Source organism: Acartia tonsa, chromosome 11 (genome assembly GCF_053477335.1).
Source record: "Acartia tonsa isolate MP-2025a chromosome 11, ASM5347733v1, whole genome shotgun sequence".
Taxonomy (NCBI): Eukaryota; Metazoa; Arthropoda; class Copepoda; order Calanoida; family Acartiidae; genus Acartia; species Acartia tonsa.
This window is the reverse complement of record NC_137270.1, coordinates 47,908,279-47,927,649: the sequence shown is the minus strand read 5'-3', so window position 1 is coordinate 47,927,649 and position 19,371 is coordinate 47,908,279. Positions and strand designations below refer to the sequence as shown.

The window sequence follows — 19,371 nt, the reverse complement described above, 5'->3', positions numbered from 1 at the left end:
GACCTTTCTCACATATTTTTATAAATAACATTTATATTATATTTGTAACTAAAAGACCGACAGACACAGTTAATTACTCAATGGTATAGGGAATCTTTACAAAAAAAAATCAGAAGTATATCAGGAATAACAGCTAAAAAAAATTATATTTAATATATAGTGTGGTTGCACCGGATATCATGCCAAAATTTGATATCTATCAAATTACCGGATATCAAGCCGGATAACCGGACATCCTGCATTAGAAATCAGCCGGATACCCTGTATTCGGATAGTTTCAATATTCAGTATCCAACCAGATATTGAAGATGGCCTGATATCCAGCCCAACCCTATCACATAGTACTGACTGATGGACTGAGTTTCTGACGAGAGGACAGACAAAGTGAATTATAATGTAGCTTTGTGACTAATAACAAAATTACTTACTAATACTTATGTAGTATAAAAATCTATATTTATATTCACAAACCTGGCCTAAAAAATAAGTTACAATTAACCAGGGATCTAAAGGGATAAGACAATAGACAATACATTAATGGGGAATAGTCCATTTCATGGCAACACACCTTAAGGGGCGATTCGTCATATTTTTAAAATGACTTTTATAGGTTATTTTATGTTATATTGGGTTAGGTGATTGCCCCATAGGGTTAGGCAATTGGCCCCACAGGGTTAGAGCCCCCTGCAGGGCCTAGGAATAGGAGAAAAGTTTCTGTGAATAATATGAAGAATTGCCCCTTAAGGTGCATTGCCACGAAAGGAACTATACCCAATTAATGAAGTACACCTCTAATGATTAAACACAAAATTATCCATTCTTTAGATTACAATTAGTGTTCGTTGTGTTTGGACACTCCTCCTAATGAACCAACTGATCAAATTTGGATTACAAAACCCCTTTCAAGTTTCACAGGTTTTTATATTGGCTCAGTAACCCTTGCCAATGTGTACTAAAGTGAACTTCCAAAATCGAAACACCCTAATATATATGAATGTAAATTTACTATTGTTGAGTGTCAGAATAAAAATAATTAGTCTAAACAAAATTGTATGTGGGTGTGTTGCAAAATTGCCTAAATACTGAATACTGTTTAATGGCATATTTACATTTTTACAAATTGATTATTTATAAGTATTAATACTTTCATAATTTTGCTTACTTTAGAAGCAGAGAAATAGCTGGATCTACAGTCTCATCCACTTTGTAAAATTCCAGCAATGGTATTTGCCCTCCAAATCTTATTACAAACTTTTAAACTCCATAGAGGCAGTAGATTTAATTTCAGTTTATGTTTTAAATCTATATCAAATCCATTTACCCAGAGAAAAGGGAATGTGATTCAGACAAACAATACTAAGTGAAAATTTGCCAACAACCCCCCTTCCCCTAATTCTACCTTTTCTTATCCACTTTCCTTCAGTTACATAAAAATCAACTCTACGCTAACAAAATATTTAATTTTCAGCAATTTCAAAGGAAATTACTTGGCTGAATAGCAGCCCCTGCATCCACCCAAAACAATGAATTATTTCCTCTAAGTTGTATTGTACTGACATTGCATTAATGAATCATCATCCTAAGCCTCTAGGGTCTTTATCTCTTGAGGGGTTTTGGCTAGATAATAATAAACAAGGATGAATACATCAATAAACCAAAGATCTTAAATGATAGGACAAACAAACCTTAATACTGCATTGGGGGAAAATATAAAACTATTTCGGTTATTGATTAAATTTGTATTCCTATCAAACAGAGGAAAGACTCTTACACAAGCTGATACCTAAAATAAGTTTCATATTCGTGAAAAATTAAAAGAAATTCATCAAATTAAGATTGAGGTTCTTTTATAAAAGAAATATAGCTTAACGATTAATAAATTATAGAAAATTTGAAAATATGCATTATTGAAAAAATTTTAACTTTTTATTTGCAGAATTTGTAAAAACTAAAAAAAGCGGCAAAATTACTGTCAGTTCAGGTTGTTAACATGGACATCACAGGAGGTGAAGGGGATAGATGGGGGGGGGAATTTTTATTTTAGCCAGCTACAAGTTTACTTAGAGTATAAAACAATCTGTTCTTAACCAAGTAATAATAAATCAATTACCTCGTCAAACATGGGTTTTCCTGTGTTGTATGTCATAATACCATTCTCAGGACCAAATCTAACATCCATCTAAGAAGAATGGACAAAATTGAAATATAAACTGTCCGTCTGAAGCTTAAGATTTTAGTAACCGCTAAACCGATTGAGCTCTACTAGATTGCAATGAACCTAGATGCTAGAATGCAGATACTTAGTTTAACCCTTAACGCTCGGGGGGGGGGGGAGGGCGTCTCCCCCCTTTCTGTGTGTGAAAGATAGAGGGCTTTATATACATGTTTTTTAACTCTGGCTGTAATGGCCACCGCAATTTATTTTTTGATATTTCTAATATAAAATTTACATAAAGATAAGAATTTTCTGAAAAAATTTTTCTAGCTTCATAAATAAGAAAATTACAGCCTTTTGAAATTTTGAAGTAAAAACAAAGGTTGTTAAATAAAAGGGTGAAGGAAGCGAAATTTTACATTGACCCACTTAAAGTTGGAATTTTATTATCAAACAGGGGACATGCACAAATTTTTTTAGCCCTATAGCTCTAATAGGAGCTGATATAATATGGGGGGGGGGGGTATTGAACAATCCTCCCACGCCCCTGAACGATAAAGGTATGGCTATGGGCCAGACTGTTAAGGGTAAAAAGAAAGTATCATATTAATATAAGATAACAAACAAGTTTTTTTTTAAAGAATAGGCTTTGATTATTTTTATGTATTTTTATCAATTACCCTTTTCCTACCCTTACTTTTCTCTATATAAGTAGCTTAAAACCTATATTGGACCAAAGATTTCTTAAAACCATTTATATCTGTTTTTCTAGTAATTTTTTATATTCAATTGCTAAAATTAGATTAAAATTCAATAAAATCTACTTGGCTTTCCATCCGTTATCACAAAATACCCTAAAATGACTTAAAGTTCAATTTTAACACTGTAAAATTTTTAAATAGAACGAAAAACTCCAAAGATATGTGAAAAGCACTTGTAAAAAGCTAAAAAGCTGCAAAAACCGCCATGGATGCCTTACACTTATGTACAATCAGTTTCTAAATGACAGATGGATGGACATTTTGAATTATAGAGTAGCTTTGCTATGAAAAACAATCTCAACAAACCTCATTGTCCACAAAATTGAATGTTCTTAACATTTTTTCTGCTCCAGTAGCAGAAAAAAGTAGACTTAGCAAGATCATTTTCTAAATATAAATACTGTATATAATATACACTGAGAATAAAAAAAGAGGCAAATCCGAATTTTACCATAAATAAATATAATATGTAGATGCATATTTTGGTTAATGGTTTCGACAATTAATTCTTATTTTGTTTAATTAGCAACAAAAAATAAATTTGATCCCTATAAATTTAGAGGACTGCTGCTGACCTCCAGTCCCATGGATGTAGCTAAATACATGTTAACGATAAAAATTACCCTCAAAAGTATACAAAAATGTTTTTTGATGTGTTATAAAATCAATTTTAAAATCTTGATTTTGAGGATGATGGCCTTTAAGATGCTCTTACTGGTGGTGATGGTGAGCCAAATGTTATCAAAGTGTATAAACATGATGACAACTTGTATATTAAACTATCGTTCAATTTTTGGAGTCATATTAGATTGAGATCTTGTGCTTCATTGGTGCTGATTAATAAAAAATTAACAGTAGAAACTAGTAATCAAATTATGCATCTACATTTTATATTTATATTAAAATCATTCGAAATGAATAACAAAGCTGCTATTCTAAAATTCGGATTTGCTTTTTTTTGTTTTTCTGCTGATATACATAAGAAGAATTTATAATAAAAAAAACATTTAAATACAAACTATTTCATTAATTTGCAAAGTTGATCCAATTTTCATCATTTGATAAAACAGTAAAGTAAAAAAGACATTTGGGGGAGTCTTTTTTTCAAGGTGCCATATCTTTGGAGAGTGTTGTGGAACCCTCCCCAAAAATAGTTATAATTTTCTATTAGAAGATACAGGAGAGCCATATCAGTTCAGCATTTAGTAAGACCCCTTTATATAAAAGAGACATCCCATAACTTTCAAATAAGGATTATATGTACGGAAAAAGGAAAGGAAATTAAACATCTCTGTTGTAAAATGCTAAATATCAATTTTCAAATTGGTGGATAGTCCTTTGACCAAATTAAAAAAATATTGTATTAGGTTAGCTTTGGTAAACTTCGCACATGTTTGATAAATATTTATTTACAAAAGGGATTTAGAAAAAAATTTCTTACCAAAATCATGATTTAGACCCTTCTATATCTGCTCGGCATCTGAGAGAGGTCTGAATAATATTACATGGTAGCACAATATTTATATCATTTCTCACAGCAGAGTATAACAAGAATAACATTTCTCACAGTAAAGAGTGACAGGAATATTATTTCCAGTATTGTTTCCAAACCGATTAATTGGTTAATTGGATTAGAACAGGTTCTCTGCAACAATGAAAAATTATGTATAGCATCATATAATATCCAGTTTTCTATGATTTTAAAATTTACAATTATAAGGTTAAAACATAAAAATAAAAAAAATCAGCCATCTATCTTAAATAAGAGCCGTTTCCCTAAAACTAGACAGACATATCAAATTATAGTGCATTGTTACTAAAAAAAGACCTTTATAAAAAAAAAGTTTAGAAAAGTTCATATTTCGAAGATAGACAAGAATATTTGTATGAAATGTCAACATAAATAATAATAATGCTTAAATTGATTGATTTGATATTTAGAAAATAAAAGTTTGTCTCTTTAATTCTTAATTTACTTCAAGACTACTTTTTAACTTTCTTTATGGGTAGGTAGGTCATTATACAGTAGATACACGTGTAGCGAGCTGAGATGACGACCCCTCTACCATTCTACTGGATGAACGAACTGACCAATAAAAGACAGGGGGGTAAATAGCAACTTTAAATGACGACAATTTTTCTGCTGTCATAACATCTACTGATTATATTCTACATCTCTTCTCTTTCTGTATTATAAAAATGATTAAATGTGACTAAATACAAACAAAAATCTTCATCTGCTAAAATTTCTTTTATTAGTTGAACGGATTATTGTGCCTAAATGCCTGTCTATGGTAATAATTTTATTGCCATGATTCTGTTAAATATATGTAGTTTTTTTCACCATGGCTTTATATGAAAATAACTTTGAATGTCAACCCTTTCAGATCGGGGGGGGGGGGTCATATTGACCCTCCCCCTCTAATTTTTCAATGTCATTTTTTTTGTAGGTAAGATAGAGAGTTGTGACTTCATGACTTTTTAAGTTTAGTAATTATACGTCGGCAAGAGTTGATTTTATTAGGATATCTGGTCTGTGTCGGTCGTGGTGTCCGGTCAAAGTCGGTTGGGTAGCACCAAAATTTAAAAAAATTCTAAATAAATCTTAATTTCTACATTATGACTTTGTATAAAAGGTAGAAACCTAAAATTTTTTTGGGGAATACTGAGATATCAATGACCTTATGAGAAAAGTGGTCTTATGACCGTTTGACCGCACCCTGACTGACTTTATGACCGATTTTTGTCCGGCTTTTACTACAGACATAAATCATGAATATCGTGGCTTCTATTACAGGTAGAGACCTATACATTTTTTTGGTAAATCCTTGAGCAATAATAAACAGATAAAAATATTAATTGGCGCCGCCAACCGCCGTTTTACCGCCGTAACCGCCGAAAATTGCGGTTTCCGTTATTTGCCATTTTTTGGCGATGATCAGAAAAAGTAATTTTTTGGTTATGAAAATAAAAGTTCGTCCTAAAATTTGGTCATCCTAGCTGCAAAATTGGCCGCTTGTCTTGGTACTTTCATAGTGTGTTCCTTGCGGGATCGAACCCCCACCTAAAGCTTACTAGAAATATGAGTAGAAGACGACTTTTGTAGTTTGAAATCATATTATCTAAGCAACGAAGCGCATTATAGCCATATGTGTGCGCCCCACGCGCTTTCTTCCTTTGTATTGTTTGATGCCCTTAGCACGGCACATGTTATGTGACGAAAAATCCTGTTCTGCATAGAATGAGTGGTTAGCTGTGTGTTTTTTTACCTCTATATACTTCCTGGCTTGATATGAATTAAGACTGGTGAGTATTCTTTCTTTTTAACCTTTGAATTTTGAAGATTAAAGTGATTTTTTTGGTTTAAGATATAGCAAATTGATATCTTTATTTTTTCATTAAAATAGACCAAATCATTGACTTATTTTTACCTACGAATAATTTTATATATTTTAAAATGATTCTGTTTGAAATTTATCAGTTTCTATTAAAAAATATGCACGTTGTTGAAACATTTTTAATATTTTGTATTAATTTTGTTATTATCTTTTTAGATCCCACCATTTCATAGTGTAAATACACTATTTGTAACTGCATCAGTGCCTTATTCATTGGAAGTAGTGAGGATGATTGTGCTCCATGCACTTAAGATCTCGTAGACGGCCACGTAGGCCTAATTACCGAGATATTCGGCCCAAAGTACCGAAACAATGAAACGGTAATCAAGTCTGTCAGTCGAAGAAGAAGCTGTACTGGATGATGTTACTGTTAATGTGCTGGATTATTGAATAATCTCCAGACCAGACTATAACTGTAATCAGTGCTAGTTAAAGTGACATTATGGCTCAATACAGCAAACTTGTCAAAGCGCAAAAAAGTTATGGTGATCTGAAATGATTTATTTGATGAACTCTAGACGTTACCAACCATAATTGTAATCAGTGCTAGTTAAAGTGACATTATGGCTCAATATAACAAACTTGTCAAAGCGCAAAAAAGTTATGGTGATCTGAAATGATTTATTTGATGAACTCTAGACGTTACCAACCATAATTGTAATCAGTGCTAGTTAAAGTGACATTATGGCTCAATATAACAAACTTGTCAAAGCGCAAAAAGTTATGGTGATCTGAAATGGTTTATTTGATGAACTCTAGACGTTACCAACCATAATTGTAATCAGTGCTAGTTAAAGTGACATTATGGCTCAATATAGCGAACTTGTTACAGCGCAAAAAACTTATGGTGAACTGAAAAAGACTCTCAAAGATATCGAAGATCTTAACCCTTACAGATCGGGCCCCAATTCCCACCTTAATAGATCGGGGGGGGGGGGGGGGCTCAAAGAGCCCCCCCCTCTATCTCGGCTCCTGGTACAGATAAAGACGTAAAATTTTTTTCTGGTGGTTCATGTGTATTTTTAGAGAAAATTACTTTTTCTAGTCATAGCAGTCAGACCGCTCCTTAGCCGCTTTTTAGCGGCCAGCCGCTAAATTTTAAAACAGCTGTAGAGCGGCCAATTTTGCAGCTAGGATGACCAAATTTTAGGACGAACTTTTATTTTTCATAACAAAAAAATTACTTTTTCTGATCATCGCCGAAAAACGGTAAATAACAGAAACCGCCATTTTCGGCGGTTACGGCGGTAAAACGGCGGTTGGCGGCGCAAATTAATATTTTTATCTGTTCATTATTGCTCAAGGATTTACCAACAAAAATTATAGGTCTCTAGCTGTAATACAAGCCACGATATTCATGATATATGTCTGTAGTAAAAGCCGGACAAAATCGGTCATAAAGTCGGTCAGGGAGCGGTCAAACGGTCATAACACCACTTTTCTCAGATGGTCATTGATATCTAAGTATTCACCAAAAAAATTTTAGGTTTCTACCTTATACACAAAAGTCATAATGTAGAAATTAAGATTTATTTAGAATTTTTTTCTAATTTTTTTTGCTACCCAACCGACTTTGACCGGACACCACGACCGACACAGAGCAGATATCCAAATAAAATTAACTCTTGCCGACGTATAATTACTAAACTTAAAAAGTCATGAAGTTACAGCTCTCCATCTTACCTACAAAAAAAATGAGATTGAAAAAACTAGAGGGGGGGGCTCTTTGAGCCCCCCCCCCGATCTGTAAGGGTTAAATCATTGAAATTCATGATGGAGATAGCAGGCGATGATCTATATAACTGTAGAGTTGAGTTCATCTCTCTATGGGCTAAAGCTGCCGCCATAATTCAAAATGGTTTTGTGAAACCGCCTGGCACTTTAGTTGATGATATCGCCAGTATGTTTTACTTATTGGCCAAGGCCAATGTTGAGCCTTGTTTGCCTTCTAAGAAGAAAAACACTGCTGGGGCGAGCACTGCCGTAGCTGTTGATGATGAACCTGTTGGTTCTGCTTGTGTAGCTGTTGTTGATGCTGTTGTTTGTGTTGCAGTCAATTCTGATGTTAAAGATAGAGCTGCAGCCGTTAACAACACTGCTGGGGCGAGCACTGCCGTAGCTGTTGATGATGAACCTGTTGGTTCTGCTTGTGTAGCTGTTGTTGATGCTGTTGTTTGTGTTGCAGTCAATTCTGATGTTAAAGATAGAGCTGCAGCCGTTGACAACACTGCTAGGGCGAGCACTGCCGTAGCTGTTGATGATGAACCTGTTGGTTCTGCTTGTGAAGCTGTTGTTGATGCTGTTGTTTGTGTTGCAGTCAATTCTGATGTTGAAGATAGTGCTGCAGCCGTTGACAACATTGCTACGGCGGGTGTTGCCGTAGCCGTTACTGATGATAATGTTGTTTGTGTTGCAGTCAATCCTGATTATATTGAAGATAGTGCTGTAGCCGTTGATAACATTGCTACGGCGGGTGTTGCCGTAGTCGTTCACAATGCTGATGTTGGTTGTGTTGTAACCAATTCTCATGATGTTGGTGATAGCGCTGCGGCGGTTCCTGATGATGATGTTCACGTTCCAGCCTTTGCTGCTGTCGTCAGAGTTGCAGCCAATTCTAGTGTTGAAGTTGTTGCAGTTGGCGCTGATGCTGATAGTATTGCAGTTAATACTGAAGTTGTTGCAGTTGCAGACAACATTGAGGTTGGTAGTGTTGATAATCACTGCCGAAGAGGCTTCCAACTGCTGAAGATGGTTGGAGGAAGCGGAGCAGCTTTGAGGGCTGTCTCCACAACAGAGAAAATTATAGAATATTTCTCTTGTGCAATTAAATTAGTGCCATGTGATAATGGCCGCCGACACTTTGTATTCGATACAGGGTGGTCATTTTGAAGCAGTCCAGCCGCGGATTTTTTGTAGCCAAGCTGGCCAGGGAAGTACCGACAGAAATACCTATCCCTGCATATCTAATCTACAACATAAACTATTTATGTGTGAAAATGATCTTCTAAAGAAAAAATATTACAAGTTATATATTAAGCTTGTGAAGGGAACCAAAATGGGTTCTGTAAAGAATAAGTATTTTTTTTTCAAGTATTTTATTGTTCATATTTAAGCACAAAAATTCTACAAAACTGTTTAGACTTTTAAAGCAGATTGTTCAAAGATTTTGTTTCTTAAAATATGATTTTTGAAAGCAAAAATTCGTGTATTTAAGTACCTAATAATTTTTGCAGATTTTTAAAAAAAAAACTAAGAAAAATATTTTTTTACAAGTTATTTTTTGAGGTATTTTTTTCATGGTTCACGTTTACTTAAAAAATGTTATTTCTCAGATTCTCATATGAAATAATGCATTAAAGTAAAGAACACAACATGTAATATTATTATGATAATATTTAAAATATTCCTTATTATTATTTTAAAAGATTATCGCAAAAAATCAAGATATTTGTTTAAATTTGTAAGCAAATCAAAGATTTTCTTTCATTCCGGAGGCAGAGATTTCTAACAATTCATGTATAAAAGTTTTTCTTTCACTCCGGAGGCAGGGATTCCTAGTAATCCACGCGTTAAGATTTTTTTTCATTCCGAGAGCAGAGATTTGTAGTAATATACGTACCTAGCGATTTCGGACAATTTTAAACCTAGAGAAAGTATTTTATAGCTATTATTTTCCTAGGTACATATATTTACGTTCATGTTTAAAAATGTAAACTCTAATTTCTATGAGATAAGCATTTATAATAATGAAAACGATGTATGATATTATTAAAATATTGATTATTATTTTATATGAATATCACAGAATTAATTTAAGATAAACTATGCATATTTTAAATTAACCTTACCTTCATTTTATCGCAGATATTAAAATTGAAGCAGTATTTTTTTAAAAAAGAAATTACTCATTTCTTAAGATTTATAACTTAACGCAAATTTTCATACAATTTGTTTTAACTTATAAATGAGTTCAAGATTTTATTTTTGAAGCATAAAACTAAAGTTTTCTAATCGAATACGTAAGTTTTTTCAATGAATTTCATTTGATCGGGACCTTGGATTTTTTCGCGTAAAATATCTTAAGTACTTATTTTTTTAGAAGCGAAGCATTTTTGTTCCTTGTTGGACACAACATGAAATATGATATATGGATAAGAACAAGAATGAGACACATTTAATCATTTGAAAAATTATTTTCTTTTCATATATATACATTAGGCCGACTCAAGATGCAAAATTTTTTGGCGCGCTATTTTAACCCATTCTATTCATAAATATAAGACTATTGATACCTTTAAAAGTGTTCTCAGATTATTTTTTCAGCAATATGTCAAATTCGAATTTCATAAAAAAGGGGAAGGTTCCCCCCTGGGGGTGAAAATTTGTTTTCTTTCAAACCATGGCTTTATACACCTTCCTGAATTCGTCTTGAAGAGTACATTATGAATCAAAAAACGTTTTTTAAAAATATTGATCCCAGAAAAAGTTATCCTCAAATAACCGTCAAAATCACCTGATTTTGCTAAAATGGCCAAAATTGTTAGTTTTTTGAGAATAGCTCTTGCTATCAAAATATTTTAAAATCGTTTTTTGATCCTTAATGTACTCTTCAAGACGAATCCAGGAAGGTGTATAAAGCCATGGTTTGAAAGAAAAAAAAATTTCACCCCCAGGGGGGAACCTTCCCCTTTTTTTATGAAAATCGAATTTGACATATTGCTGAAAAAAAGCTACCAGAACACTTTTTTTGGTATCATTGGTCTTTATATCATAAAAGGAATGGGTTGAAATAGCGCGCCCATTGAATTTCAAAAAAAGTGGTAATTCTGAGTCGGTCTAATATACATGCATTACAAAATATCTTAATATTAATTATATTTAAGTTATTTTTTTCGTTCTGAAGATTTACCTAAAATAAAAGCAGTTAATTTTCATGAAGAAAGCAGATTTACTCTGATTTGTTTTGATTTTCTTGAAGCAGAGATTTGATGAATAATTTGATAATTGATTTGATGAATTATTATTGATTAATTTTAACTTTTATGTTAAAGATGTTTGAGTCCGGCGCCAGAGACCCTGCCTACAGCTAGCTCAAAGAAAAGAATTGTCGACTTGGTAGCTGGAGGCAGGGATTCTTGTGCCAGGCATATAAAATAATTGATTCTTGCAATTATTTTAAAATGTTTGTAGTTTGAATATTCAGCCGGAACTGAATATGATTATTTTGTGTGTATTGACTGTATCCTGTTGGAAAGCAATTACGCCAAAGATTTAGAGAGTTCGTAGATAAAAGCTTATTACCTACGTAACCAAAGAGCAAGTTTTGTTCAAATTTTTTATAAGAAAATGTAAAGTCAACAATTTTTAAAGTCCTTTTCATTTTTCTGAGCTTAATTTAAATTTGCATATTTCAAAAATGCATTTTTAATTTTATTTGAAGTTTTATTTTGATGATTTAATACAGTCATTTTGTGTGTTCTTAGATTTAAGAATGCTTTATTTATTTCGATGATTTTAATGCATTTTATGTTTGGCATTAAAGGGAGTGTGAACGTAAAAATTTCTCATCTGATTATCAAATCTTAACATTTACTAAGCACATTTCACTACACTGATCAACCAAAAATGTCCAATTCACAAAAATATCCAGAAATAATGCCTTGATTTTATGGTATTTTGAGAGGGAAAAAGGAAAAAACAGGGAAAATCTGAACGTTTTTGTTTCTTATAATGTTTGTAGGGATATTTAACTTGTCATATATAGTTTGAACAATTTACTTACTGTTAAGGATTTATTTTATGCTATAAAATTGACAATTCGTTTTTTTATAACGTAGTAATTAGGTAATAAAGACATATTTTAAATTCGTATTATTGACAAAAAAATACCTCACTGTCTACAAAGGGTTGAATCTCATAGGTTATATAAAATGATAATATCCTTTTTTATTGTGTTGAACAATAAATAACCCACTTTGGTGAATTAGTTTACACTTTTATCAGACTGTTTATAAAGAAATATTGCGTCTTTATTATTTACAAATTTGTAATTAAAGGTGGGCGAGAGATGGGCCATTTAAAGTTAATTGGATACTAATAAAAAACCTGTTTCTGGCTTTGTTATTGTATTTGGTTTTCAATAAAAAATATTGCTTATTTTATCAATTTCTAAGTAACTATACATTGGATTAAAGCAAGGATTATGTTAAAAGTCAGCTTAACTGTTAGGAAAAATCTAGAACTATGTGAAAAAGTTTAATTTTAGCTATAATGGGAGAAAAAAGCAATTTAATGCACATTTTATATAATACGGAAAATTTCTTCCTTTCCCCGTACCTTATAAAAATCGTCGGAAAAAGCCGTTTTTTAAGCAAACAAAAGCGCGTTTTGCTCTATCTGTGAGATATTATGAATGAGATAATGTTAAGATTTAATATTAGGATGAGAAAAATTTACGTTCACAGTCCCTTTAAGGATTTGTTTATTATTATTTCTTTCTTTCTTTTTTGAGTAAAAAGATTTGATTGAAACGAAGTTTTTCTGATTTTATTATTTCTTTCTTTCTTTTTTGAGTAAAAAGATTTGATTGAAACGAAGTTTTTCTGATTTTATTATTTCTTTCTTTCTTTTTGAGTAAAAAGATTTGATTGAAACGAAGTTTTTCTGATTTTATTATTTCTTTCTTTCTTTTTTGAGTAAAAGATTTGATTGAAAAGAAGTTTTCTGATTTTATTTATTTCTTTCTTTCTTTTAAGTAAAAGATCTGATTGAATTATTTAATTTTGATGATTTACCTTTTGATGATTTTATGATACAGTTTTAATGCTTAGATTTAAAGATATTTATTGTATCATATAAAATATTATTTTTAAAAACCCTTTTGGGTAGCTGATGAATGTTTGGGTATCTTTGTAATTATGGTCTAGCAAATTAATTCAAAAAGCAAATTCAAAATTGAATTCTTTTGTTTTAGTTGTGAGGCTATGTGGCACCAATGTTGTGTGTGAATGGGAAATGTGAAAGTCTTCAATGATGTATGCATTTTCTCCTATTCCTTTATTCCTGCTTATAATGTGTAAGTGAGGCAGTTTGAGTTGTTGTGGATATTCGTGAATGTTTTTTACAAGCAAACTTGAGGCCATAGGGCCATTTTTTAAACTCTTGTGATTTATGTCGTCATGAGTTTTGACTTTTGTGGACACTGTCTGCACACAAAATTGCAAAGAATGTTAATGATGTGTTCGATTCCTCAGTTCACAGGCGGGTGTGTCTTGGTACTTTCATAGTGTGTTCCTTGCGGGATCGAACCCCCACCTAAAGCTTACTAGAAATATGAGTAGAAGACGACTTTTGTAGTTTGAAATCATATTATCTAAGCAACGAAGCGCGGCATAGCCATATGTGTGCGCCCCACGCACTTTCTTCCTTTGTATTGTTTGATGCCCTCAGCACGGCACATGTTATGTGACGAAAAATCCTGTTCTGCATAGAATGAGTGGTTAGCTGTGTGTTTTTTTACCTCTATATACTTCCTGGCTTGATATGAAATAAGACTGGTGAGTATTCTTTCTTTTTAACCTTTGAATTTTGAAGATTAAAGTGATTTTTTTGGTTTAAGATATAGCAAATTGATTTCTTTATTTTTTCATTAAAATAGACCAAATCATTGACTTATTTTTACCTACGAATAATTTTATATATTTTAAAATGATTCTGTTTGAAATTTATCAGTTTCTATTAAAAAATATGCACGTTTTCTTATTCGTTGAAACATTTTTAATATTTTGTATTAATTTTGTTATTATCTTTTTAGATCCCACCGTTTCATAGTGTAAATACACTATTTGTAACTGCATCAGTGCCTTATTCATTGGAAGTAGTGAGGATGATTGTGCTCCATGCACTTAAGATCTCGTAGACGGCCACGTAGGCCTAAGTACCGAGATATTCGGCCCAAAGTACCGAAACACCGCTCTACAGCTGTTTTAAAATTTAGCTGCTGGCCGCTAAAAAGCGGCTAAGGAGCGGCCTGACCGCTATGTCTAGAAAAAGTAATTTTCTCTAAAAATACACATGAACCACCAGAAAATTTTTTTTTGTCTTTATCTGTAACAGAAGCCGAGAGAGAGGGGGGGGGTCAATATGACCCCCCCCCCCCAATCTTTTAAGTTGGGAATAGGGGCCCGATCTGTAAGGGTTAAGCGATTTTTAAAGAAATATCACCAGAGGGCAATCTTTAAAAAATTTCTGTCGTCTTCATCAGTGACATGATGTCTTCGTTCAATCAATCATAATAATGAAAATGCCCTGTTGGATTTTGTAATAACTAGCGAGATCTAATTACGAATTATTGCTGCCAGATATCGTCCCAATACTTGGCTGTTCAGAAGGAAACACAGATGGGTTACAAATCATTTATTGATGAAAACCTTGCATCTTAAAAGAATATAATAGTTATTTCTCGTATTGTATTATAAACGGCTTTCCGCGGATATAGAATGTACAATTATAAGATAAAAACTATTTTTTTAGCCCCGTGGTGCCGAAGGCACCGGCTAAAAAAACTAGTTTTAATCTTATGATTGTACATTTCTATATTCGTAGAAAACTGGATATAATTCGATGCTAGACATAGTTTTTTTGTATTCATGAGAACCGGTTCCTATCCACCGGATTCAAATGAATATGAGAAAATTCATTAAATCTGGACATATATTGTAAAAATACGATAGTTAGGACATTTATCCAATTTGCGTAAATTACAGAACTCCTCGATGGGTTTACATAATAAACAGAATTCATCCACAGCTCAGTGATGAGTTTAATACATTAAACATGACATAATTGTTAATACATATAAAAATACGTTTGATTTTTTAATAAATGCTGTTTTAAATCAAATACTTGTTTTTATTTAACAAAAACTATTATATAACAAGCCAAAATCTATTTACATGATTATAATTGTACCTGATGTTAAATTCGTGTAAGCAGAACAGCCGTATGAGAAATCTTTAGTGGCAAAAATGCATATTAATTTCAATCGCTAAACTCACATCTTAACTTGTGCAAGTTTCAAAAGAGACAGAATTTTCTAGAATCTCTCGGAGCCGGCACAACAAATTTTGAATGCCGCGTTCTCTGGGAGGGAAACTTAGGAGAAAGGTCATCGTTGCTGCCTTTCTTATGTAAGGATTAACGGACATTGGGATTTCCGTGAAGATTTGACTTAAAGGACTGTAGGAGCATTTAGGATCCGGCACACAGAGTATACAACTAATTATTTCACTATTGTTAATACGGCCTTTATAGAAGAACAAAATTATCTGTATATTATTTAATGCATCTTTTTAGAGCTATATAGGACATTATGCAAATGGTTAAATTATAATTTTAGAATTTTAAATTCTTAAGGCGTATACTCTGTTTAAATCCTTCGAGCTATTTTCATAATAATGATTAATTAAACAAAGACGACAGAAATTATATAAACATTGCTTCAGATATTTTGTTCATTTTTTTCATATTCTTGTTATTTCTGTGGAAATTTGACATATGGTCATGGAGTTACAAAAATGTTTTTTTTTAATTCTAGCATTTTATGGATAAGAAACTCAAAAAAATTGATAAAACCTTAAGGAATTTTAAAAATTTTGACAAAATTTATTATTGAATTTAGATAATCATTTCTAGTAAGTCTTCGAACCTAATTACGGATTAATATCCGATGGATTACAACTGATTCTGAGCCATACTGAAAAAAAAGTATAGCATCGTATTACAGAAAATTTTCCACAATTATTGAAATAAAAAATAACAAAGTTGTTCCAGTTTTGTTGGTCCAGGCCTTCTCTCTCAGTCTATCTAGACTAACAAAACCGGTTTATACAACATTAGTCAAGATCAAAGATGTATTGGCAAAAAAGTTTTGCTTTAGAGCTTAAGTCAGTAAAACTATGGGGAATGAGATATTTCAGTTTCTATTCAAGTTAGATGACTTACTTTTTTTGTGAAGATTCCTTGTACCAAGGAGCATTCAGTATGTGACTTATGTGATCCGTTAGACGGTCAGTTATGATATAAAAAAAGGGATATTAGAAAATATAATTCTTTGTTTTCATAAATACACTACAAAACTCTTTATCCGTATACCACCCATCCAGGATTGTTTATGTCTGTCTATCTGTCTGTTTGTATCTAAGGATCTCACTAACCGCTGAGTTGATCGGGTTCTCCTTAACAGGATAGCTTCTCATAGGTCCTGGGAAGGTTTATAACTATTTTCTTGGGGGATGGGTCACCTCAACCCCCTTAAAAAATTAAAAATATCCCCCCCCCCAAAAAAAAAGTGTACCACCACAAAAATTCTCTAGGTCTCTAGTGTGAAAAGACCCATCAAGAGTTGTCAGCATCCCAAAAATTAACCTTAAGAAATAATATTTTATAATAACAAACAAATAAAAAAATACTGAAATTTAAAAAATAACGAAGAATTACAAGCTATAATGAACAGTTTAAAAATCAAATTATCAAGCTAATCACCAGAAAAGAATCCAAACAAGAGAAATTTTTGCCAGTCTTAAACCAACCACGATCGAGTGAAGGTGAGATAGTGATTTTTATAATCAGTTTAAATATTACTATATGCATGAATTTTGGCAATTTACATATATGTTTTAGAGAATTTGTTGTAAAACTCTAAATTAATTCATTTTTTCTCTAAAGTCAAGCTTGATTAAAATAGGCACAAATCTACAGATTTTTTTCTCCCATTCGTTAATATAAAGAAACAGGACCATTGAAATTAAGTGCAGTATGCTTAAAAATCCATGTATTGTGATTTATTGACAATTCTGTCTAATTAGTGAATTTAATTTAGTTTGGACTCGCTGTAAGAGACCTAAGAATATTGAAACAAGAGGTAAAAATCTTATTTATATCTATTTACACTTATAAAGTAGCTACGCTCCTTAATTCACTCATAGAGTAGCTACCCCTTAATTCACTAATACAGTAGCTACCCCTTAATTCACTAATACAGTACCTACGGTCTTAATTCACTTATAGAGTAGCTACGGTATTAAATAAGCTGTAGAGTAGCTGTGCTATAAACCCCTTATAGAGTTACTACGCTCCTTAAACGTCTAACAATAGGCTGCGCCCCTAAGGAAGCCTTGAAATAATCATATATTAGTTTTTTTCTAATCTAGATTTGTTTGTAGAAGGCCGTTCCTTATTTAAACTATTTATGGAGTGGCTGCGCCCCCAAAGAAGGCCTAAAATAACTGAATATTAATGTATTCTAATCTAGATTTATTTGTAGAAGGCCGTTCCTTATTTAAACTATTTACAGAGTGGCTGCACCCCCCAAAGAAGGCTTAAAATAACTGTATATTAATCTATTCTAACCTAGATTTCTTTGTAGAAGGCCGGGCATCATTTAAACTATTTATAGAGTGGCTGCGCCCCCAAAGAAGACTTAAAATAACTGTATTATTTATTTATATATCTAGAATTGTCTATGGAGAGCCGGACCTTGTTTTATTGAGTAGCTGCGCCCTAAGGAAGGACTTAAGAGGCCAAGCATTAATCTTCCTTTTTTTATTAAGATATATCTATCTATATGAGAGGCGGACTAAATATCTATTGAGTAGCTGCGCCCTAAGGAAAGACTCAAGAGGCTAAGCATTAATCTTCTCTTTTTTATTAAGATATATCTATATGAGAGGCGGACTAAATATCTAAATATCTGTTGAGTAGCTGCGCTCTCAAATACAGGCCTATAAAGAAAAGTATCTAATGAAATTAATAGTTTTTTTATGTATCTAGAAATTCGTTGATGATGCACTGCTGTATGGCTTAGGCGGACCTGTTCATCAGACTTCTGGGACAAGACAAGAAGCCTCATATTGGTCCACCCCAACAGAGCTGTCCCTGCAGGGAAGAAAAGGTAGCTATAGATACTGATAGAGTAAAGGGGAACTTCCATGAATAGGGTTTCATCAGTTTAGGTATCTAAATAAACCCGAAGCTATACCTATACCTAAGACGGCCAGTACCTAATTACCCCTACAGGGATGTAATAAATAGATAACCCTAACCTAAATAAGAGGTTCCTAGATGGGTTTGTGTTAAAAAATCGTCCTAACTTACCTATACATTAAACTCTATAATACGTTGATAACAACTACAGCTTATGTTACATTAGAGTAATCATTTAAAAGAGTAAACCTTACCCTAAAGGGTCAAGCCAATGAAAGGTATTTAAAGGATTAAACCAGCTTATTTAATTGTACCAATAAGCCTTCCAGATTTGTCCGGCTATTGGTTTCTCTGACTTATAATAGTTTATTGTTTCAGTATTCAACACAGTTGATGCAACCGTAGAGAGACACTGCTTACATGTAAATTAATTCATATCCAGAGTCCTACAAACAATTAATACCTATAATTTTAACCACCATTTTATCTACATGTCTTATTTATTTGTTACCTATATAATTATGTGCTATTATAAATAAATTGTCGTTTTTAATTTATTGTTAATTACTGGTGGAGAATATAAGATCCATACGTAGCTATGTAGCATCTAGCCTCAAATATAGCAAGTGTTCCAACTTCATATAAACTTTCCCTTATGCCAGATAATGTTGAGAAACTGACATGTTATAGTCAGGCATCAAAACAATCAAAACTGTAATCATGAAAATACCATGTAAAAGTCAGGCATCAAAACAATCAAAACTGTAATCATGAAAATACTAAGTGAAAAGTTATCAAAATGTCAAAATAAAGATAACTTTTTTAAAAAAAACTAGTAAAAAGCAAATTAAATAATAGGATTTTGTATGATATCTGGTTATGACCAGGTTTATTTCTAGATCACAGTTTATTATTATTAGTAGCAAAGCTACTCTATAATTTGAAATGTCCGTCTGTCTTAGTTTGGGGGAAACGTGATTTTCTCGGCTCCTATGAAAGATTAAAGGCTGACATTTTTTGACAATATTCCCATTATTAAGGAGCCCAATTAACTATAAAACATCAATGGCGGTTG

The 19,371-nt window shown here is 32.4% G+C and overlaps 2 long non-coding RNA genes across 2 annotated transcripts; one reads left to right on the top strand and one right to left on the bottom strand.

The window, feature by feature from the left end:
• Positions 1–1,158: 1,158 nt before the first annotated feature.
• LOC145331504 (uncharacterized) lies at positions 1,159–4,403 on the bottom strand. Its single transcript, XR_013883760.1, has 5 exons — positions 4,358–4,403; positions 3,223–3,303; positions 2,111–2,179; positions 1,748–1,783; positions 1,159–1,242 (listed from the first exon to the last, which is right to left on the bottom strand). It is a non-coding gene; the product is annotated as an uncharacterized LOC145331504 (long non-coding RNA).
• A 12,521-nt stretch (positions 4,404–16,924) lies between these two features.
• Positions 16,925–18,849, top strand: LOC145332103 (uncharacterized). The gene is made up of 3 exons (XR_013884029.1): positions 16,925–17,235; positions 18,144–18,264; positions 18,675–18,849. It is a non-coding gene; the product is annotated as an uncharacterized LOC145332103 (long non-coding RNA).
• Positions 18,850–19,371: the final 522 nt, after the last annotated feature.